This window comes from Tupaia chinensis, unplaced genomic scaffold, assembly GCF_000334495.1.
Source record: "Tupaia chinensis unplaced genomic scaffold, TupChi_1.0 Scaffold000079_1, whole genome shotgun sequence".
Lineage (NCBI taxonomy): Eukaryota > Metazoa > Chordata > Mammalia > Scandentia > Tupaiidae > Tupaia > Tupaia belangeri.
This window is the reverse complement of record NW_006159540.1, coordinates 873,089-898,059: the sequence shown is the minus strand read 5'-3', so window position 1 is coordinate 898,059 and position 24,971 is coordinate 873,089. Positions and strand designations below refer to the sequence as shown.

Here is a 24,971-nt window from a genome sequence, read left to right as displayed (position 1 = left end):
GGAATGACCACATACATTTCAGATCAATGATAGAATAGGACCACTGGGTTAAATAACATTTCTCACATTCTTTGACTATAAAACAGGAAGAAAAAAAGAAAAAGAAACCTACTTTGGTCAACTCAAGAGTTACTTTTCAGGTGCTAAGGAATTTATGTGCACCACTGAAAGACCAATTGAATATCATATATCGTATACAATCTATGATAATCTCCTATCATTTTCTAAATTTCTTCCCCAATTTTCCTTCACTGTTAAAACTGAATTTTGAATAGAAATGCTCTAGGGATAATTTTTCTTTCTCTTTTTCTCTTTCTTTATTTCTTTTCTTTCTTTTTTCCATTTTCAAATGGTGTCTGTGTGTTCTGAGAGAGAGAGGGAAAGACAGACAGGTCGAAAGTGCCTCCCAATGTGGCGTGATCATGCCACAATCTCTTCATATCTCCGTTCTGTTGGGATTTCAGGGGGGATGTGTACACACATGCATCTGGTGACATTTTCAAGTTACCACTTGAAATATGGTTCTCTATATAGGATATAGCTCTCCTCCCAAGGCTATGGAGCTGGCCCAGGGATCATCATTCTTGAGGATTTGAAATTTTTAATGTTTACAGTAGTATTTATTATCTGTCCCCATCCCTCTCTAATTTCAACTTCAGATTATGAAAAGGTTTTGATTTGAATTTCAGTACAAATGAAGGTTTCAGATTCTTCTTCTTGATTCTTCATATAATAATAGTCTTTAAGGGCTGATGCTGTTCAATATTTATTCTAATTTTCTTAATCCCACCATCTTCAAATTAGTTTTCTTTTTCTTCTCTCTATGTAACAAAACTGCTAAAAGAGTTGCCCTTGTTCATTGTTCATAATACATCTTATCCAAATTTCTCAGTTTACTTCTATTTTTAAGGTGCTTATTTCAGGATTAAGAAATAATTATACACAATCATCTCAAAACTTTTTATTATATCACTCAAAAGTCAAAATACTTCAATGGCCCTGACTACTTTTGGGATGAAACCAAATTTTAAAAGTAAATTTTAAATATACTTGAGATTTGCTGCCCAAAATGTAAGTGAAAATGATTTCCTATCATTCTTTAAAATGTTCTATGAATTTACTTTAAACAAACATCTTCCATACTATCATCTCTTGGACATTTTTATTCTCTGTCTGGATCGTTGTATAGCTCCATACCATCAATCTTCATTTCTCCAGCTCCTACTTGTCTTTTAAATTATAATTTATGATTTAATTTCAGGCATATGTATTCACAGAAACCTACAAGTAGCCCTAAATGACACTTATAAGCCCACCTTAATTATTAATTCTTATTTGTGTTTCTTTCTATGACGAAAATAATAACAACTGTAACTATAATAATAAATGAGATCTAACTTATTTAAGCCAGGGTTCTAAGTTAATTTTATTATATGAATTAAGGAACAAATTTGGGGAAAATTTGACATTGTTTGATTATCTCTTTTTACATTTTTTATACTGATTTTAGGTACCAAATATGCACTATAAATCAGAAAAAAACAATGCTGTGAAGTGAAATATGTGTATATTTTGAATGCCACTATTTGAATTTGAATTAATATGTGTGTGCTTGTGTATGTATATTTATATAATTATATAGAACATTGTGATCCTCAACAAAGGTGAAGGCTTTTTTAAAATCTGATCAATGGATACATGGTTTCTCCTTGATTATTTGTATTCTGCCTCTTCAACTGGAGAATTTCTGTTATGAAAATTGATTACAAATGAAATACTATGGAGCAACAGTAATGCAGCATTCTGCAAGTCTGATCCACATGGGAAGGTTTGAATCCAAAGACCTCCTTGAATGTGCTGGTTATTAATGCACCCAAGATCCACAGCTGACTGATATTGGCGATTGGTCATGGCAAGACACCATTCGGGAGTCTCTCTCTCTCTCTCTCATCTTGTTCCCTATCTGGAACCCATGCATGTGCTATCTATCATGAATAAAAATAAATAAACTTAAAAATCTAATAGCCTGAAAATATGGTATCTAATGGATTTTAATTATTTACAAAGTTGTATAAATACATTTTATTTTAATCATTTTATTGCAGCCAGCTTTGTTTCAGTAGAACAAATCAGTAAGATCTCATTATAGCAAAATTTATAAACTAAATAAAAAATTATCTTTTAATAAATCTTTATTAGTAGTCAGGCTCTGTGCTAAGCACTCACCATTAATGTGACTGTAAAAATAATTGAGATAGTAAATGTTTTATTTATGTTTAGGTTCTAAAGATGATTAAGCTGAGATTTTTAGAGAGGTTGAAAAGCTTTACACAGACTACTTTTTGAAGAGGTAATAGAGAGAGGCTTCTTACCCAGGCAATCTACACTCAGAGCCTGAATAACAGAACAGTCTTGGGACCAGCAGATGGCATAATGGCTATGTTGCTGGACTCCCATGTAGCCCACTATGATTGGAGTCCCAGACCTGGTGCCTTAAACTCACAAAGGGTGCATGTGCGAGCATGCCCAAGATCTTGAGAAGAGACTGGAGGAGAAGGGATTGTGGTGTGGCCATCCCCCCGGGGGGTGATTTCTTGCTTTCTGTCTCTCTGTCTCTCTCTGTCTTTCTTGTAAGCACATGCACCCAATAGCAAAAATCTCTCAAAATAAAAACAAACAAATAAGTAAACAAACACTAGAACAGTCTCATGTTGCCTCCTGTAAGGAAAATCAGAGCATGGCTACAGATGATGGACTGAGGCATTCATAATGAACAGTGAGCACTGAACAGCATGGAAGGGGAAGCATTTTCAATGGTGTTTCCAATTGAATGAGTGCCATACAACAATTTTTATGGCTCATTTGATAAGACATCCTGGCTGATTTAATTATCTTCTCCTTGATCATTTATTTTTTCAATCATGTTTTCATCAGAAGAGAATACATTTGATATTGGATGAATGAACAATTTTATCAGTAAGATGTTCTAAAGACAAGAGTTTAGTTGATTTAGAAATGGTATATTTATTAGGATGTTAACTTTTATTCAAGCTTGTCTATTTAAAAAACATAAAAAATAAAATTCTCATATATTCATTTTTAAGCATTTCATTTGTAAATTAGTCTATCAAAATATTAATGAATTAAATTTCACCCAAGTTGCCGTGATATACTAAAGTATGCAGAATAGCATTCTACTTAGAGGAATTAGAAATATTCATATATAATTATAATAAAGCATAATGAGAACCGTAACAGAATCTGCAAACAAATTAGTAACTAATTACAAAGGATTTTTCAAACAGTTTATGGAAAATATGTTACTAAAAAAACTGCATGTAATTCAAATGTTTTTGTTCTCAAATAAACTCAAAGTAACTTGGTATAACATGGTTAATTTGGATCTATTTTGAGGCTCTAAGAATAAGACATCAGTTTGAAAAGATTCCTTATCTGAGCAATATAAATTCTGCTAAAATTGAAGCTAAAACAAACATCGAATTTATAGAGAACCTTGGGTGGAAGCATAGCAAAATTACTGATGTATTACAAAAAATTTATAGAGATAAAGCATCAAAGTAATCAGCAGTTTACAAATGGATGCTTTGTTTTAAGAACAGACAACATAACATTGAAGATGACACCTAAAGGTGCAGACCAGCCTCATCAATTATGAGGCAAAAGTTCATCTTTCCATTACTTAATTAAAGAGGATCGGCAATTCATGACAGAAAAACTAGCCCAACACCATAGACATCTAATTTGTTTCAGTTTAAACAGTTCTGATTGTTTAAAGTTAAAGTTAAGCAAATAGTTAAAGTTAAGCAAACTTTTTGCTAGATTGCTACCAAAGCTATAGCACCCAGATCAGCTGCAGAGAAAGTAGGCATTTGAATGAAAGTTTTAAACAAGTGGAATCAAAATCCTAAAGCATTTCTTCAAAGAATTACTAAAGAATATGACGCATGGCTTAAAAATACAATCCTGAAGACAAAAATCAAAGCAATGGTTAACAAAAGATAAGTCACGGCCCTATTAAAGCAAAAGCATACCAATCAAGAGCAAAGATGATGGCCACCATTCTGGGGGATGCTTAAGGCTTGTTGACTTTATGGAGGGCCAAAGAAAAATAATTTATTGTGAGAGTGTTATAAAGAAGTTTATCTGAAGTTTAAAGTGCCTTAGAAAGTTCTTCCCCACATACCAATGCTCCTGCTCATTCCTCTCATTCAACAAAAGCAATTTGCAGACCTAGCTGTGTCCTGCTAGGACGCTGTTGTAGGCTGGGACAACAAGGATGAATGGGTTCAATTTCCCGTCCAACCTAAATGCTAGGCATGGCGGTCTTTGCCTGTATTTCTAGTGACTTGGGAAGGCTGAGAGAAGAGGATCATGAGCTTGAGATTGGTCTGGGTACTAAATCCTGTCCAAAACAGAGCCAGGTATGGTGGCATGTACGTATGGTGCCAAGTGTGAAGCTAAGATGAGAGAATTATGACATGGAGAAACCCTATCTTTTCTTTCTTTCTTTTTTTTTTTTAATTTTTATTTCTAAAGAGCAAAATTTACAGAACTTTTTTTTTAAATAGAAAACTGTACATTCTTTTGTCTGTTACATATTTCTTCCCTCTGCCCCTCCTACCTACTCTTTTTTTTTTTTTTTTGGAGATATTTTCGCTACAGGGCGCGTGTGCTCGCCAGACAGACAGAGAGAGACATAGAGAAAGAAAGCGAGAAATCACCCCCCAGAGGGGATGGTCACGCCGCGATCCCTTCTCCTCCATTCTCCTCTCGGAATCTTGGGCATGCACGCACACGCGCCTGGCATGAGTTTTAAGCCACCGGGTCCGGGATGCGAACCACGGTCGACTACGTGGGAGTCCAGCGACATAGCCATTACGCTAACTGCTGGTTCCCCTACCTACTCTTCATGTCCTTCTCTCCTTCTCTGTACCACCCTTCCTACTCACCCCCCCCCCTTGTAGTCACAGGTATCTACACTTCCCACATCTGTACATCTTTCAGTTTCTGCCATAGAGTGCAGGCATTTGGTACATACAATGTATGGATATACAGAATGTCCAAAACCTGATGATTAGGAAGAGAATCTTATTTTCTTTTTCTTTTTTTTCTTCTTTTTAGAGGTTTTTGCCTTAGGGTGTTTACATTTGCCAGAGAGAGAGAAAGAAAGACAGGGACCATGAGAGGGAAAGAATAAAATCAGCCCTCCCCCGAAAGGTTATGGTCACTCCACAATCCCTTTCTCCATTTTCCTCCTGGAATTTTGGGCATGCATGCACACACGCCCAGCATGAGTTTCATTCCACGGAGTCCAGGACTCAAACTGTAGTCAAGCATGTGGGAGTCCAGTGCCTTAACTACCACGTCACCTGATGGTTTCAAAAATAAATTATTTTAAAGGCAATTTTGTGAGCATTTTGTTGGGAAATCATTAGACATCCACTTTACAGTCCTGATTTGGTGACTTCTGACTTCTTCTTTTTCTTTTAATTTCCTAATCGTAATAGAAGAAAAAGAAAAATCTTCAAAGTGCCCCCCACTTTTGAAAGTTAATAACATAAAAAAAGAGCATTGACCTGGTCAAATTCCTGGGATTCTCAGTTCTTTAGGGATGTATTTGATGAACTTATGCTGAGAAATAAAGTTTTATGTTTTTATCTTTTAATTTTATTTTTCCATGAATGTTTTGAAATCCCCTCAAACACTAACTGGAGAATGGAATGTAGGCCAGTGGTCTTCTCTCACATAAATTGCCATACATTTTCAATGAAGTACTAAATACCTACCAGATCCCCCACTACTTGCCACTTGATCAGAAATGTAACTGACAAAAACAAAATATTTGATAAACATAGAAAGCATTAAAAAAAATCTTTAGAAAGATAATAGGGATTTACACAGATAATATGGGATCAGCATTTGGCATGGATATTAAGGCGCTGGGCTCCAACATGTCTAAATCTGGTTTGAATCCCAGACCCAGCAGCTTGAAAATCACACTGGGCACATGTGCATGAATACCTAAAATCCCAGGAGGAGAATACGAGAGAAGGGATTGTATCATGGCCATCGCACCAGGGTGTGATTTCTTACTTTCCCTCTTTCTGACTCTCACTCTCTGTCTTCTACAAGCACACATGTCCTATGGGGGGAGAAAAGTCTTAAAAGGAAAAAAAATGTAATAGGACCTTATGAAATTAGTATTTACTATTAATCCTGACTCATTTTCCCTAACTTCTTATGAAGCTTAGTTAGAAAAAGATAAATTAAACTTAATTATTTGCCTATTTATGAAATCCAGGTGGAAAAGTAGACTAAAAAGAAAAGTATTCTTTGTGAGCATTTGGACAACTTAATTAGATTAAGTGTCTGTTTTATTTGATGCATGACTTGAATAAATACAAGACTTTACAAATACAAAGGAAAGGGCATTTTAAACTGATTGATAATTTGTTTTCAATGTATAAGATAATCAATATAGTATTGTTTTGTTGAAGTTGAAATAATGATTTTGCAGAAGCCAAGGGAGGTAATTAGCATAAAAGAATAGGTGACTTTTGTTTTGTTTAACTTGTTTTTATTTTGTTTCGTATCAAGTTTTTGTGAAAGGAGTTTCTTGACTAATACCACTCCACTGAACATATTTAATATGCAATTTTTCAATGTATGCTAAGCATATATCAAATATACATGTAGTTTCTGATTAGTTTTGCATTGTAATTGTAACTTCTGATTTGTACAAATTGTAGGTGCCTTTATGAATAGCTTTCTGGTATAACACTTTTATATATGCATGTTGTAGATAGAATTATTTTAACATAGCTTTATAATAAAGAATAAAATTTATATGAATATTGTTAAATGTAACAGGAAGATATTTACATATAAAAGGGTACTAGTATAGCACTCTAACCATTAAAATACTTTCTTTTATGTATTGCAGACATTTTAAAGAAAAAATATTCCTTTTACTTTATAATTTTGACCAGTAGTAATGATAGTTTTAAAACTTTTATAGATCAGGGGAACCAGCAGTTAGCGTAATGGCTATGTCGCTGGACTCCCACGTAGTTGACCACGGTTCGTGTCCCGGACCCGGTGGCTAAAAAATCACGCCGGGTGCGTGTGCGTGCGTGCCCAAGATCCCGAGAGGAGAATGGAGGAGAAGGGATTGCGGCGTGACCATCCCCCCTGGGGGGTGATTTCTTGCTTTCTGTCTCTATGTCTCTCTCTGTCTGTCGGGTGAGCGTATGCGCCCTACAGTGAAAACTCTCTCCAAAAAAAAAAAAAAAAACTTTTATAGATCAGGATCAACAGCATAATGGTTATGTTGTTGGACTCTTGGACTCTCACATAATTGACCATGATTCTAGTCCTTGTCCTGGTGGCTTCAAATTCACTCTGTGTGTGTGTACATATGAGTGTGCATGTGTGTGTGTTTGTGTGTGTGTGTGTGTGTGTGTGTGTGTGTGTGTGCCTAAAGTAATGAGAGGAGAATGGAAGAGATGGATTATGGCATGGCCATGCCCTTTGTGGGTGATTTTTCTCACTTTCTGTCCTTCTGTCCTCTGGCAGACACATGCACCCTAAGACAAAAACCTCTTTAAAAAAAAGTTTTATTGATCATTGTTCTTTCAAAATATTTAAAAATATATTTTGTACATTATTTTATTAGAGTACTGAGGCGTATTTAATGGTTCTTGTTAGTATTACTATATATATTTCTGTACACTTTACTATTTTATGACTTTTCTATTTACATTTCAAACATCTCTTTGATGTCTAATCCATAGATGCTTTTATTTAGCATAGTTAATCCATTAGATTTCCTTTTGAGTGGTTTATAATCCCTAATATGTAATTTTTCATTCTATAGTTAGTTAAATTTTCACTAATATCAACTCCTATTTTCAAAATTTTATTTTATTTCTTTTATTTGTATCTTACTACTGGTGACCTGTGTTCTATGGAAGAAGCAGAAAGAGAAAGAATGAGTGAGAAATCATCCCCCAGAGGGATAGCCACATCCCCCAGAGGGAAAGCCACTCTGCAATCCCTTCTCCATTCTCCTCACAGGATTTTGGGCATGCCCATACACATGCCTGGCTTGTGTGTTAAGCTGCTAGGTCTGAGACTTAAACTGAGCAGTTAGCCATGTGGGATCCAGTGCCACCACCATGGTTACATCATGCCACCAGCTGGCCCTTTTAATTTTATATTAAATATTTATAACATTTTTAGTATATGGCATAGTAAGAGCATCAACACATGGGCTTACAAGGTTTAGCTTTATCATTTTGATACGTTATAAATATTTCTTGTTTCCTCTCTTGTCTCCAATCTACTATCTCTGTGTGAGCTCATTCTCATATCACTTCCCATTGCTAACTTGCTAGCTGCCCTCCAATCTACTATCTATGTGTGAGCTCATTCTCATATCATTTCCCATTGCTAACTTGCTAGCTGCTCTCTGGCTATCAATCTGTTTACACTCATGTTCATTTCTCACACTGTCAGACTGTTAAGTCTTCTTTTTCTTTTCAGTTTATTTATATATTCACTTCATATGAAAGTAAGAGAGATAGAAAGAAGCACCTTCAACAAGATCTCATGCCTTATTGTTGGTCTTCCCCAGCCTCCCAAGCCAGCCATGAGTTTGGTCATGCCAATCATGCACAGGGTAACCTGGATCCTGAAAGCTAATCTCCCAGATGGCCTCTAGCAGTGCAGAATGCTGTGACTCATTGCATGTTACCTTTTTTCTTGGGAGAAGGGATTTTTAACATCTTTATTGGCTGTAATTTATAATATGTATCATAGCATCTGATATTTTATATGTTCGATTTAATGCATTTTAATAAATGTATTGAGTTTTGCAATAATTGTCACATTCCAGTTTCAGAACATTTCCATCACTCCTCGAAATTTTCTTTTGACTATGTGCAGTCAATCCCCATTCCCAGCTCTCAGTTCAAGACAGCCACTGATTTTCTATCAGTCCAGATTTGCATTTTCTAGAAAGTTTCTCTGCTTAAAATATCTGTTTATCTCCACCTATACCTTCTTCTACTGATCAAAAAGGTTTTTCTTTCAAACTCAAATCAAATATCTCTTTTGTTAAAACCAATATCAACTCTTATTCCTCTTTTATTCATTACCAGGGGGTACATGAGCTTATCAAAGAGAGACAGAGATAAGAGAAAGAGCAATTATCCCTCAGATGGTATGGTCATGCATCAATCCCTTCCCTTCCATTTCTCTATCCTGTTAGGATTTTGAGCATGCACAAACATGCACCAAAACCACACTTTTTTAAGCTACAGGGGCTGGAGTTTTAACTATGGTCAGTCATGTCAGATCTGGCCACCTTAACCACTAAGCTATAGGGCCAGCCCCCAGCTTTTATTTCTAAATCACTAAGTAGTGTCAATATCTACATTAAGCTATCACCTAATATTTGTTTAACACACCATGCTATGTATTGAGCATTTTTATAAAAGATCTGAAACTATCAAACTACTAGTAAAAATTCTTTATAACAAATGATTGGCAAACACTTTATGGGTAACATCTTACAAGCATAGGGAACATAAACGACAATAGCTAAATGGAATAACATTTAGTTAAAATATTTCTGCATAGCAAAGGAAATAATGAACAGACTGAACACTTGAGTTCTATACACTAACATGAAACCTTTTTAAAGAAAATTTTGAGAACAATTTGATTTAAAAGAGCAACAAAAAATAATAAAATAGTAATGAACTTACCCAAGGAGTTCAAAGACCTATACACTGAAGAGTATAAAGCTTTGAGGAAAGAAACAGAAGACATAGTTAAATGACAATACATCCTATGTTCATGGATCAATTGTTTAAATGACCATACTACTCAAAGCCAATATATATATAAAATCTACTTCTTAGAAATTAAAATTAAAATTTCTCAGAAAAATTCTATACTTCTAGCATATACTTGGGCTAGTGTTTCACATAATTTCTCAGTATGTGTTACTAGACCACATCCTTACCTACTTTTCATTTCTTTATAATGTCCTATTTGCCTCAATAATCTGAAGACATTAAAAATTCATCACACTTAAAAGTTTAGTAATTTTTTAATGTGTGGCCACTGGGGGCCTTAAGGTGCTGGACCCCTACATGGTCAATCACAGTTAGAGTCCCAGACCTAATGGCTTAAGACTCATGCTGGGCACGTGTGCATGCGTGTCCCAAATCTCAGGAGGAGAATGACAGAAAAAAGATTGTGGTGTGGCCATTTCTTCTGGGGCTTGATTTCTGTTTCCCTCTCACTATCTTTCCCTGTCTCTCTGGCAAGTGTAAGTACACATGCCCATGGTAAAAAGTTTAAAATAAAACTTCAGTCACATTTTTTCTTCTATTGGTATTTACTTCAATCAATGATAAGCTATCTACACCCATACACCCAATTTAGAAACCCAGGAGTTTTATTTGACCCTTTGCATTAATTTTGCATGACATATTCAATTAATCATCCAATTCTGACATTTTCTTGTACAAAACACTATTACTCTTTCTAGGTGCATTTTTCTCTCTCTATTTCAACAGTATCCTTCTCAGGACTGCATCTTTCACACTTCATAATGCCCATACAGAACCAGTAATAAAGTAATATTTTGGATAAAACATTGAAAAGTATTTAGTTGACAGAAAAAAATTTCCTTAGGAATGTAATTAGACACAGTCATTTAATTAGATTAGATACACATTTTATGAATGATATTTTTTTTTAATTTTTAGAGGTTTTTGCTATAGGGCGCTTGCGCTCGCCAGACAGACAGAGAGAGACAGAGAGACAGAAAGCGAGAAATCACCCCCCAGGGGGGAATGGCCACGCTGTAATCTCTTCTCCTCCATTCTACTCTCAGGATCTTGGGCATGCACGCACACGCGCCCGGTGTGAGTTTTAAGCCACCAGGTCTGGGACCCAAACCACAGTCAACTAAATGGGAGTCCAGAGACACAGCCATTACGCTAACTGGTGCCAAATGATATACTTTTAAATGCATGTCTCAAAGTTTATGTGTTAAGAACTTAATCCTCAGTGCAACAGGATTGAGAGATGGGATCTTTAAAAGATGACTAAGTCTTTATAGTTCTATCCTCCTGACTAGATTAATATCATTATTTGAGTATTGAGTTAGTTATCTCAGGATTGGAATCCTTATAAAGGATGAGTTTATTCCTCTTCTATTCCTGTGTCCCTCCCCATTGCCTCCCTTTTTCCCTCTTGCTTTCCACGATAGCATGATGCCATATAAAGGCCCTTGCCAGAGACAGTACCATGCTCTTAGATTTCCCAGTCTACATAACTGTTGTTATATAATGTAAGAACAACTATATATTAATATAACAACAACTATATGAACAACTATATATTAATATAACAACAATAGAAATTACCCAGTCTGAAGTATTATAGCAGCAGCATAAAATGGACCAAGACCAAGAAGATTAAGAGCTAACATGGCCTCTGGAGAACTCCGGAAATTCTTGGCTGGTAGAAAGATAAAATTCACAGTAAGTAATCCTCTGAAAGTCTCCTTTCATTGTCAGATTTGATGAGGATTTAGAATCATATTCCCACCAGTTGCTGAGGCTATAATTGCATGTTTGTCATCCAAACAAATGGTTTCTTTTTAAAATTTTTAACCAATGTTCATTTTGTTTAGTGATACTGTATCTTTCATTAAATATGATATTAAGTGCTCACTAGATTTAAATTCAATTCTAAATTAATACAATAGTGGTAGATTACTTTTATTTTAAATAATTAATACATTTGATTTTAAATGACTGTTGTTAGAAATAATAGCATTTAAAAATGTTGATAACTTTTTTATGATTTTTTTATTTTATTTTGCATGTACCATTTTACCTTATTTATAGGCCAATCACAGACAATATTAAGTTCAATTTGAAGTCTCCACAGGAAAAGTGTTTCAGAGTATTACCAAGGGAATGCATTCGAACAATTCTTTGTTTATATAGTTCATTTATGTTTTAGAATATGAGACTAGCTAATGGATGAAAATTGCAGCTTAACCTGTGATTCTCAGACACTTCACTGTGACCTCCTTCATCTCTCTTTGATCTTTATGAATGGCAAATTTGCTTACATTGCTTTTTATAAAACTCATTTCATCATTTGATATCCTTTGTTCTCTGTTATACATATATTGTTAATATACTCACATATCTTCTAAAAATTATATTTAAGATCATGCTTTTAATATTGCATTTTGATGATAAATTTTGAAGCAAATTATCTTAGAGTCTATGGTATAAACATAATTAAATTACTTTTCTTTTAACTGTATGCTATGGTTTTTATTTGCTTTTCCCTTTAGATTTAATAGATTTAGGGCAAGAAAAATACAAACTTAGAAAAAATTAAGCCAAAGTTCAGGGTTTATTATGAACTTTTTTTTTTCCTACCCTATTTTGTAATGAAGTCATAGCCATAAGAAGCAAAACTGCCTTGTAAATAAGAAAATCCTTAATGGGCTGACCTTTAGTTTGTAGCGGTCCAGAACTGAAATCCAACAGGTTACTTTTAATTAGTTAAGATGTCATTTAAAAAAAAGTAGTGAAACAAAGTCATAATTCTGGTAGACATTTTGTTCAATTGGGATTTGGAAAAAGCTGACAGGAGGCAAGGCTGTCAAACTTTAATGACTTCTTGAGCCTGAGTGACAATACAACATTTCATTATATGTAGGTCAAGGTTAGTGTGACACTTAGTGGAAGCACAAGTATATATACCACAATCCCGAGCACATATATCAGAAAAAAATTACAGAAAGGAAAAAGAATTAATTTATAGATTCAGTTCTGTTTCCTGTCAACAATTTATAAGATTATCATGAGTATTAGTAGTGAAGTCATAGCCATAAGAAGCAAAACTGCCTTGTAAATAAGAAAATCCTTAATGGGCTGACCTTTAGTTTGTAGCGGTCCAGAACTGAAATCCAACAGGTTACTTTTAATTAGTTAAGATGTCATTTAAAAAAAAGTAGTGAAACAAAGTCATAATTCTGGTAGACATTTTGTTCAATTGGGATTTGGAAAAAGCTGACAGGAGGCAAGGCTGTCAAGCTTTAATGACTTCTTGAGCCTGAGTGACAATACAACATTTCATTATATGTAGGTCAAGGTTAGTGTGACACTTAGTGGAAGCACAAGTATATATACCACAATCCCGAGCACATATATCAGAAAAAAATTACAGAAAGGAAAAAGAATTAATTTATAGATTCAGTTCTGTTTCCTGTCAACAATTTATAAGATTATCATGAGTATTAGTAGTTGTAAACCAAAAAAAAAAAAAAAGCAATGCAGTATACTAACAATTTCTATATATTTATTACATATGATAAATTAATAATAATAAATTTCTTTAATATCAGAGAGATCTTAATAGTTCTTAATTATTGATAAATCATGGTACTTTGTCAATAAATAAGATTATTAACTCCTTAGTTGTTTATTTATTTATAGAGAGAAATAGAGACAGGTACCCTTTGCAAAATGTTCCCACCATAATCCCCCTGCTCTGAAACCAGCCAAGGTCATGGTCATGTAAGCTGTGTTGAGATAGGCCAGTGATGTAAACCTACAGCCTTCACACATGGTCTCCAGAAACACAAGGCAAGGCCCTATGGTCCCTGCCTCTTTACTGGGTATTTTATGAAGGAAAAATGTTTAAAACTCAGGGTCATATAATTGGTGATAAATCAAAACTCTGGTTTACTTTTATTGCTATAGGAATTAGAAATATGTTTTTTTTTTTCTTCTGGAAATCATAACTGATCTTTCTGCCCTCACTGAATTTCTGAAATTAAAGACTAAGAAATATATATGTTTTTCTAGCTCCGATGAAATAAATTTATAGAGGCACATTTTTTAAAGTAAATGGAATCAGGGCCAGCCAGGTAGCATGGTGGTTAATGTAGCTAGACCCCACGAGGCTGACTGCATGGTTCAAGGTCCAGATCCTCAGGCTTGAAATACCCCTCAGATCTGTGTTCATGTGTGCCCCAGATCTTGAGCAAAGCATGGAGGAAGGTTTGATGGCCATGCCACACCCTAAAGGGTGTTTTCTTATTTTCTCTCTCTCTTTCTCTCCAGGAAGTGCATGTGTCCTATAGCAAATATTAAAATAAATAAATAAAAATGAATACCTGGAGCCAAATGTGTGTGTGTATGTGTGTGTGTGTGTGTGTGTGTGTGTGTGACATACCCACACACACATATATACAAGAATTCTAAAATGAGTATAAATCAATGTAGAACACTGGTTTTTATTTTTGGATTTTTAGTGTTATTACTTTATATATGACTTCTTGTTTTTTTTTCAACTTAAAAAAGTAAATGTTATATACAATATAATTTGTGAGAAAACCAGATATACAGCAAAAGTGTAATCATCTACAATCAAACCACTGTAAATACTTTGTTCTATTCCTCTTCAATTTTTATCATGTGCTTTTATTAGATTCTTTAAAAAAACCCTTTCCATCAGTTTGATCACTTATGGATAAATTCAGTTCCTGTTAAAATACATAGAATTGAGTTGCTTTGTTGGGGTTTGAGGTATACTATAGACAAAACAGTATTAAGACATAAGATATTCAAATGGCATAGGTTTTAGATATATACTAATAGTCTCCCCATTGATTTCATTTTGCTTCTGGTCCACATCAGCTATGTTTAATTGATAGGACACCTAGTGCATGATTTGAGTACACTATAAAGTAGATGCTTAACTCATTAAAATGTGCAGTTGTCTCCTAAGAACAATTGTAGCATTTTTCCAAGGTTTTATTCAGTAATATACTTCAAAATCTAAATACAGGGGCTCAGTGGTGCTAGACCTTCATCACTATAGCATAGTTATATCCACTTTCTGTGTTTCTGTTTTGTTTTTACTACTTCATGTCAACACAGGTTAGTTACTTTGAATTGGTGGCAGTAGAACATAGCATGCTATTTTATTGCAAAATGATCTCCTTTTTATGGTTTCTCCAATACCAATATAATATTTCCTAATTTCTACAAAGGTAGTAAATGAGGAAAAAAGTCCATTGGTTTGGTTAGAAGCCTACTTACTCACAAAGAGGAAATACTCAAAGATGGTTAAAACATCTACTTGCACACAGAAAGAAGGGATCAGGCTGCTCTTTTTCAGGACAAGAGGCTATCCATTATTTTAAAACATCACTGACTGTGTTTTATCAATTTTTCTTTTCTTTTTAAAATTATTTTATTTATTTATTAGTTTTTTTTTTACTATAGGGTGTGTGTGCTTACCAGAGAGAGACAGAGAGAAAGAAAAGTGGGAAATCACTCACTGGAGGATAGCCACATCACAATCTATTTGCCTCCATTCTCCTCTAGAGATTTTGGACCCACATGCACATGCATTTGGAGTGATTTTCAAGTCACCAGGTTCCAATCACAGTCCATGGCCTACCAGATGTGAATCCAGAGTCTTAACCATCATACCACATGCTGTTTTCAGTGTTTGTAAAATTTGATTAAGTTAGTTTTCCAGAAAACACAGTGTGTAATTATTATTTTATTCACCAGATAAGCATGTATACATACAATCTGTAAATAATGTAATCGCATATACCAGACATTTTTCCACCACAGCTCGTCTTTGAATTGAATTCTCTATGCAGGACCTCAGTGGTATCCAACTATTAGTACTGGCTATTAGAGGGAAAGAAAAACAGGTGTTTTTCTCTTATAAGTAAAACAAAATGAAAGAAAAATTTATGTAGGAACTGGCTTTTAAGGTTTTATCTTAAATTCTTCAACCTTTTATTTATGTTGCAATACAGTCTTAATTTATCTGATATTGATCAGCTGAACAAGTTGATATTTGCTTTACCTAAAAACTTTAATTTTAAAAGTATTTATGATTTCTGGTTTACATATACTCTGTATGTTACTTAATATTTTTAAAATTTCAAGCCATATGTTTTCCAGGCTATTAATTAGAGGTGCAAAGTTCTAAATTTCTATTAAAAATTCAACTAGAAAATATTGTGTTTTTTGTTATATCCTCTAATTTTTTAAATCTTTCTCTTTTTCTCAGTAATTCATTAGCAAAAACAAAAATAGACTTAACTTGCAGCAACTTTTCACTTCCTTTGGATTTCAAAAACAATGTAAATAATAGAACACCTAAGCAACTCTACAAGGTAAGTTCAGAATCATTGTTAAGTTATATTCATAAGCATTTGGTCTTTGGTTTAGAAAATAATTTAATTCATATATTAAAATATGTCATGCTTATAGCTCCATTTTGCATCTTATGAAATTTACCTGATTATAAAAGAATAATTTAAAGATGGAATTAATAAATAATTTAACTACTTTTTTTTAAACTTCAACTGCAAAATAAGAGAAAAAATCCAAATTTAGTCAATTTTACAATAATTTTACTATATGCAGTTTTATGAACTTGTACTTAAATCATTTTGTATAACTTTTAAAATAGCTTTTTATAGGAAATCTATTAAAGTTCTGAAATTGGGCTCCCTAGTTGAGAGCTAGAATTCTAAAGGCATAGTGAACATCTTAATATATTGAAAAAATTACTTTATATAGAACTTCTGCTAGACAAGTGAACATGGCTGTCAAATTTTCCCGTTTTCCAGTTATATTAAGGAGCCATTTACCCAGAACAAAATTTTAAAAAGACTTGGAATGTTCTACTAGTTTTTAAAATTTCACCTTATTTTACTGTTTAAAAAAGTATTTATTGAATACTAATTTGGGCATACTGTCATATAATCACATACTTATCTTTATTTCTTTCCTTGTTTTTGACTTTTGTTGTTTTGTCTCGAAGGCACTTGTGGCTGGAGAGAGAGAGCGCACGCGAGAGAGGAGTTGAAAAAATACCTCGTGGGGGACCGTAATGCTGCAATGCCCTCTCCTTCATTTCTCTGTTCAGGATTCTGGTCATGTATGCATACACATACACCTCACATATTTCTTGAGTCACAGGGTTCAGGAACTGAACAGTACTGCAGACCACATCATATAACACAACACACCTTGCTGGTCCTTAGTTTAACCTTTACTATATTTTATCCATAAATTATGAAAAACAATCACCTTTTCTAAGAGAAATTTGTAATAAATGCATATGTTATGAGTTAAAATACTTGGGGTCAGTAGGTGGCAGTTAGGTGAAGGTGGTTGGATCCTAGGGTTCAAGTCCCAGACCTGATGACTCGAAAAATACATCAGGTGCATGTGTATGTATGCCCCAAATCTTTATTTTTTATTTATTTATTTATTTATTTTTGGAGTTTTTTTTGGTTTTGGAGTTTTTTTGTTTTGTTTTGTTTTTGTTTTTGTTTTTTTTTCCTACAGGACACGTGCACTCATCAGAAAGACAGAGAGAGGCAGAGAGACAGAAAGCGAGAAATCACCCCTCAGAGGGGATGGCCATGCCACAATCCCTTCTCCGCCATTCTCTTCTCGGGATCTTGGGCACACACGCACATGTGCCCGGTGTGAGTTTAAGCCATCGGAACAGGGACTCAGACTGTGGTCAGCTACATGGGAGTCCAGCGACATAGCCATTATGCTAAACTGCTGGTCTCTGCCCAAAATCCTTAGAGAATAATCGACAAGAAACAATTGGAATATGGCCATCCCTCACATGAATGATCTCTCAATTTCCTGCTTTCTTTTACTGTCTCTGGAGAATGCAAATGAAGACTAAAAAAAATTATTAAAATTTTTACTGTAATATTAACTTATAAATATTTTATATGCTTGAAAACATTTTTCTGGAAAAGTTTTAACTTCTTTATTTCCATTTATTTAGTACACACATGCAACCTAGACAAGACACATAAATATACTTATTTACATTTATATACATACACATACTTTTCAAACAAAATTTTAACCACAAATTTATTATAATTTAACATTTTCAGCATTTTTTCTTTAACCAAAATTATTGTTTTCTTAGCTGAATCTTTCCTACCAAACAGTGAATTTTAATTTAGAAACTATGAATACATTTTAAAAAGAAGTTTTCTTTATTTTTTAAAGAATTGTTTATTTAAATTAGTTTATTATTATTATTATTTTTCAGTTCACTAGAGAGATACAGAGAGAGAGAGGTAAAGTGAGAAAGTAAGTTGCCAGGTCTGGGACTCCAACCACAGTCAGCCATGTGGGAATCCAACCCCCCAACCACCACACCACTTGCCCCTGAATACAAATTTTCCCCAGTTAGTTTATTAAGTGTTTTTAAAACTACAGCTACTATATACCAAAACCATTAGACCAAAAAAATATATATATATATTTTTGTCCACAAGAGGACACACACACACACACACAAATGCACATGAAGATATAATTATTCATGTCCACAATAATAATTTGAGGACCATCTATACAGCTTAGTGATTAAGAAAGCTGATTCCACATAGTTAACTGTGTGGTTTGAAAAGAAAAACATGCGAAGCCTGCATTCATGAATGCCCAAAATCCGAACAGGATGAACAAACAAAGGAAAAGGAATTGAGGCATGACTATGTCCCAGTGGGCGGTACTCTCTTCCTAACCCTCTCTCTCTGATTCTCTGTCTCTCTGATAAGCACACATGCACCCTGGCAAATTTAAAAGAAACAAACAAAAATTAGTTTGTGATAAGTACAATTAAAATTACAATTTAAAAACATTTATATTCTTATTTTGTATCTCTCTCCAAAATTAGACTTCAGTATCCATAGTCATTACAAATGACATGTGGGAGACTTTGGGATCATTTGTTCTAAGTTTTCTTCTTCTTTTTTTTTTTCTTCTTTTGGAGAGGTTTTTGCTATAGAGCACGTGCACTCACCAGACAGAGAGAATCAGAGACACAAAAAGCAAGAAATCACCCCCCAAGGGGGATGGCCATGCCGCAATCCCTTCTCCTCCATTCTCCTCTCAGGATCTTGGGCAGCCACACGCGCCTGGCATGAGTTTAAACCACCAGGTCCAGGACTCGAATCACTGTGGACTATTGGGAGTCCAGCAACATAGCCATTATGCTAACTGCTGGTCCCTTAAGTTTTCTTTTCTAAGTATAACTCAATAAGTGTTAATTAATAAAGAGGTCATATACAAAATTGTGGGCAGTTTGTAAAGACGCCAGAAAGAATGCTGCATAGTTATTAACAGAGAAGGCATCCAACGGGAAGAGTGATGAATCAAACTGTCCATTGCTGTGCTCATCTTGTACTATCCTGCAAGGAGGGTGGTAAATGCCACTCTTCCTTTCATTTGATTACTGACATGGAGATGATCAATTGACCAAACCCTACCACAAGTGAAGAGGCAGAGAAATACATTAGTTTAGATCCCACATGTCAACTTCCCTAATGGAGGAAAGCATAGAGAAGAAGATATAATGGATCCAGAATCTAAAATTAATGGTGTTTGGCACAGGTGGGCTTGTCTGGATTATCATTTAAGATGTAGAACAGCGCAAGCCCAAGAATCATATACTTTGGCACAACCACGAGGAGAAAGTCCAGTAACATTACGATGTACTAGAAAAAAAATGTAGTCAATGCAAGGTAGATGAGAGGACTTCAAAGATTTATGAAAAACACAATTGAAGTATAAGTTAACTTTGGTGCAAAATATTGAAATTCATGCATAGATTTTTTTCATAATACACATTTTCCACAAACTTTTTTGATTACCTTGCATATTAACTGTGGAAAATGGCTCCACATTCTTAATACATGTTTCTTTTGTCTTCTTTCTATTTGAAAGTTAATTTTACTCTGTTTCTTGAACATTCATTGAACTAAAAAGATGTAGTCTGATTCCTGTTTTCTGACACAAATTACTTACAATAATAGTAGTGATTATTAATTGAATTTAGATACTTTACACACCATCAAATTCATTCAGTGTGTCTGTCTCCAGAGCCCATACTCTGAACTACTAACTATACTACAAAGAAAGCTGCAGGGGCCCTCCTTAACTTGGTGTTCATTCCATTTGCAATGAAACCTTTGAGTTGTTGCCCTGAAACAAACACTCCTACTCTACCTTTTCCAGCTCTGCTAGAACATATAATCACTGCAGAATGCACATATATAGTCATCAAAAACGTAAAATAGCCACCTCATTTGTGACAATATTTGCAACCCTGCTGCCACAATTGAGTCTACTGCTAAGAAAATGGCTTCTCAGGGCCGCCAGGTAGCGTGGTGGTTAAGGGCACTGGATTCCTACTGGAATGGTTGGACTCCAGAACCTGGTGGCTTGTTTTCTCACTTTCCCTTTCTCTCTCTCTGGTCAAATTAAAAAGTAATAATAACAGATGGAATTAAATAAATTAATTAATTTTTATAAATTTTATAAAATCATTGTTTTTATGATAGTAGAGATTTTAAACATGGGCAGATTTAATAGTCTTTGGATGTAAGACCCTTTCCATAGTTTTCCTTTAAATTCAAGATAATAAGTTTTCATGAATAAAATACTTAATTCAACCAAATATGTATAATAAGGTGGAATAAAGTAAAAAACAAGCTAGAACAGATTGTCAGCTTTTCCTTTCAATTTGATAATATTAACATATTTACTTTAACTTTGTTTTCTTATCTTCTAGTTGATAAATACTTTCTATTCATATCAAAGAAAAAAGATAGAAAGATTCTAACATCTCTCTAACATTAAAGATATATAATTTGGCTGTGTATTTCTGTGTGTGTGTGTGTTTGTGTGTGTGTGTGTGTGTTGTGTTTATGTGTATTTTTAGCTTTGGCTCTATATTTCTATGATTCCTGGGCCTTGTGATACACAGAGACAAAAAATAAAAAACTTTACAATGACTCCATAAGTTTCATATACTCAAAAAAATTCTTAAATTTTCTAACAAATTTTAGACACTTTTAATACAATTTTAGTACTGACAGAGACACTTCCTCAACACACACAGACGCACATACAAACACACCTATAAACTGGGTTATTTCCTGGAAGATATATTTAAACTTTAATACGTTATCAGACTGAAAACAAATCGAACATAGCAAAGAATATGTTTACTGATATGCAAAGTCTGTCTTACTATTTACCAGACATGTATTAGAATTGTGGATCCCTATATTAAGTACAAAAATATCATGGAATAACCAGAATAGATTGGAAGAAGATTCATAAAAATAAATTTAAGAGAAATTATTTTGTTTAGCCTCAAGAATATAGCATAGGACTTTGAAGTTTAATAATGCTTTTATACTGTTAGAAATCCCTTTTGCTGAAACATAACAGCAAGAAATATTAATTTCCAGAGGCATTTCAAAAACTTGTCTCCAACGTGCAATCTATTGCTATTTTTTCATCATCTTATAGAGTACAGTTTGTTAGGAAATACTTTTTTAATTATACAGAACTGGAATTTCTTAGCTTTGGACAGAATGAAAAACCCAAAGTGGGTTAGCCTTAGATTGCAAGGAAGCACTGCTTTTATTTTACTCGATGAACTGTCTTCTTTATTAGGTGACAAACTTAACAATAGAACATGCTCCAGCAGCTATCAGGATCTATTCTTCTCCAGGGAAATGAATTTTGTCTTATTGATTTCCAATTTTATGTGCCAACTTGGCAAGCCAATGGTGCCCAGTTGCTCACTGAAATATCTGTCTAAATGTTTTTAGAAAGATATATTTGGGTCATCCAGGGCATGGTGGTTAAGGCTACTGGATCCCACATGGCCAACCCAGCAGTTTGAGTCCTGAAACAGAGGCTTGAGAAACTCACTAGGTGAGTGTACATGAGTGCACCCAAATCAAAAAAAAAAGAAAAACCGGGAAGGAGGGAAAGGTTTTATGGAGTGACTATTTTCCATGTGGGTGGGAGGTGCTTACTTATAATAACATAAAATTTTTAAAAAGATGTATTTTACATGTGATAAAACTTTTTAATTTTTTATATAAATATATATGTATATTTATTATTTACATTTAGTCACTATATATATTTACAATTTACATCTTGCTTTTCCCCAGCACAAATAAAGTTCTTATCAGTCAAGAAAAAAAAAATTACCATGTACATTGTCATCAATAGATAATGTACATTTTTGTGTCAATTAAATGGATTGAGTTTTCCCTGTTCTCTTCCCTTTCTTCCCCTATTACCTAACCCCTTTACCCTTCCTTTGTTCTCTCTAGTATCTAAAGTTGGCCTCCCTGCTGTTATATCTTCCAATCTTGCAGTTTCTGCTAGAGATGCAGACAGAACTTTTGTTGTTGCTGTTGTTTAGGTATATAAACTATTTATTAACAGACAAGGCCTACAGACTTACTTCTTCTTGGACACACCCACGCTATGGCCACAACAGCCAGTTGTCTTAGTGTGCTGGCCTCAACCAGAAGGCCGCAGAAGTGGCACAGCCCTCTATGGGCCCGTGTCTTCTTCAGTCTCTCCAGGTCTTCACGCGGCTTGTTGTCCAGATCGTTGTCCAGGACCTGGCTGTATTTTCCGTCCTTTACATCTTTCTGCCTGTTCAAGAACCAGTCTGGGATCTTGTACTGGTGTGGATTCTGCATGACAGTGATCACACGTTCCACCTCCTCCTCAGCGAGCTCTCCTGCCCTCTCGGCGAGGTCCATGTCTGCTCTCCTCAACACCACATGAGCATTTCTTCGCCCACACCGTTAATGGCAGTGATGGCAAAGGCTATTTTCCGCCGCCCGTCGATGTTGGTATTGAGTACTCACAAAATGTGCTCGAACTTCTCAGGGATCTCTAGAGACATGGCGGTGGCACAAGTGGCAGAGTGTATGTCTCCTGTGCAAGAGCCAGACAGAACTTTTAATCCAGCAAATTGAGTAAAACAGATTACTCTCAATAATATGAGTAGGTCTAATTTAATCAGTTGAAACAGTAAAAATAAAGACTGAAGTCTGCTGAAGCAGAATTTTGTTTCCAATCATGTGTCCTTTTTTAAAAAAAAACTTTCTATTCTTTCTCTCATTTAAGTGAACAAATGAGCAAATTTTTAGTTCTATAATATTGTATTCTGAGGAAAAAATGTATAAAGCTATCAACCCCACTTTATCAAATGTCAAATGTCTGAATTAAAGGGTAAAAAATAAAATAAAGAGTAAAAAGCAAAGATCCTATTTTGTCACAAAATAATCAAAAATACAAAATAATTTTGCATTATACTTTATGTTAAAAAGTCCATGTTAATTTAATAAACTAAAATATTTTACTAAGATTCACTGTCTGTTAATACATAAGACAAATTATCTTCATAACTTTTATTTGGTCAATATGGGAGCATAAGGCCTATTTTAGTAGAGATCTAATAGAATCAGTAATAATGATTTGGATATTGAAATATAAAAAATACACAAAGCAGACAGACAGATTTTTTTACAAAAACTAGCAATGACAGAAACAAAGTGTTCACTCTTCTTTTTAAAGAATCATGCATGTCTGTTCTTTGGATTTAGGTAGTGTTTTATATTTCCTCTGTTGAGTATGTTAGTTCCTGTTATAATTAGAGACTCTGTGGTACAGTGTTATCTTTTTTGATAAAATAAGTGAATAAACCCGGGTCTCTGTGAACCTTTAATTTACAAGTCAAACATATTTCATTTTTGACAAAGATATGAAAGCTTCTCAAGGATTTTTCCATTACAGAATACATCGGTCTCTTCCACTCTGATCTTGCTGCATGAAAGGTATATCTGTACAATTATTTAGAGAAAATAACAATCTTTGTTAAATCAATGGCAGAATTTTTTTTTCAGGCATTGGTAGCAAACTAATTTTTATACAAAGTTAAAGTATATCACCCTATGTTTCCTTAGAACCTCTAATTCTGTCATTGTCATTCTGTGCAAATCTTTATTTTGAGTCATCAACAATGAGAGATGGCTAGTCACAACTAGTTTTCTATTGCACCTGAAATGTGACATAAAATTAAAATTTCATTTTCTGAAAATTTCAAGACAGGAAAAATAAACATTTATTTACTTAACTTTAATTGGTAGATAATAACTGTATATTATGAAGTGTAATTTGGTGTTTTCTGTGAGTTTTTTTTTTCAGAGATTTTTGCTATAGCACATGTATGCACATTGGAGAGACAGAGACAGAGAGACAGAAAGCAAGAAATCACCCCCAAGGGGTGGATGGTCACATTGCAATCCCTTCTTCTCCATTCTCCTCTTGGGATTTTGGGTACACACACACACATGCACTCAGCCAATTTTGTGTTATAAACTATATTTTATAGAAAGATTTATACTCAAGCTAATTAAAATATATCACCTCACCATTTTTCATGTGTGGCGAGAGTATTAAAAATTTATTTTAGCAATTTTGAAACACACATTTATTAGCTATTTGCCAATTGATTTTTTTTTCCCACATGGTATGTATGCTTGCTGGAGACAGAGAGAGACAGTGAGAGATAAGGTGAGAAATTATTCCCCAGGGAGATGTCTACACCACAATCCCTTCTCTTCCATCCATCCTCCTGGGATTTCGGGCAAGCATACACATGCATCTGGCATGATTTTCCAGCCATTAGGTCCGGGACTTAAAATGCATTCAGTCATGTGGTAGTATAGCTCCTTAACCACCATGCAACCAGCTGGCCACAGTTGATGGTGGTTGTGAAGTACTCTTGTAGTTTTATCATAAAATTTAAATATGACAAGAAATGAACTTTCTGATTCCTTTCAACATATTGGCAAGTCAAAGCTGTTATGTGCATTTGTATTCTTTTATATTTTTAAGTTTTATTTTGTTTTGCTTTGTTTATTTTGCATCTGATCCACTGTTAGGTCAAATGTCATTTATCAAAAAAATTTGAACTTGGGACCAGCAGTTAGCGCAATG

General features: G+C 34.3%; 1 pseudogene; it reads right to left on the bottom strand.

Moving 5' to 3' along the window:
• Window positions 1-22,415: 22,415 nt before the first annotated feature.
• Window positions 22,416-22,872, bottom strand: LOC102490399 (40S ribosomal protein S18-like; annotated as a pseudogene).
• Window positions 22,873-24,971: the final 2,099 nt, after the last annotated feature.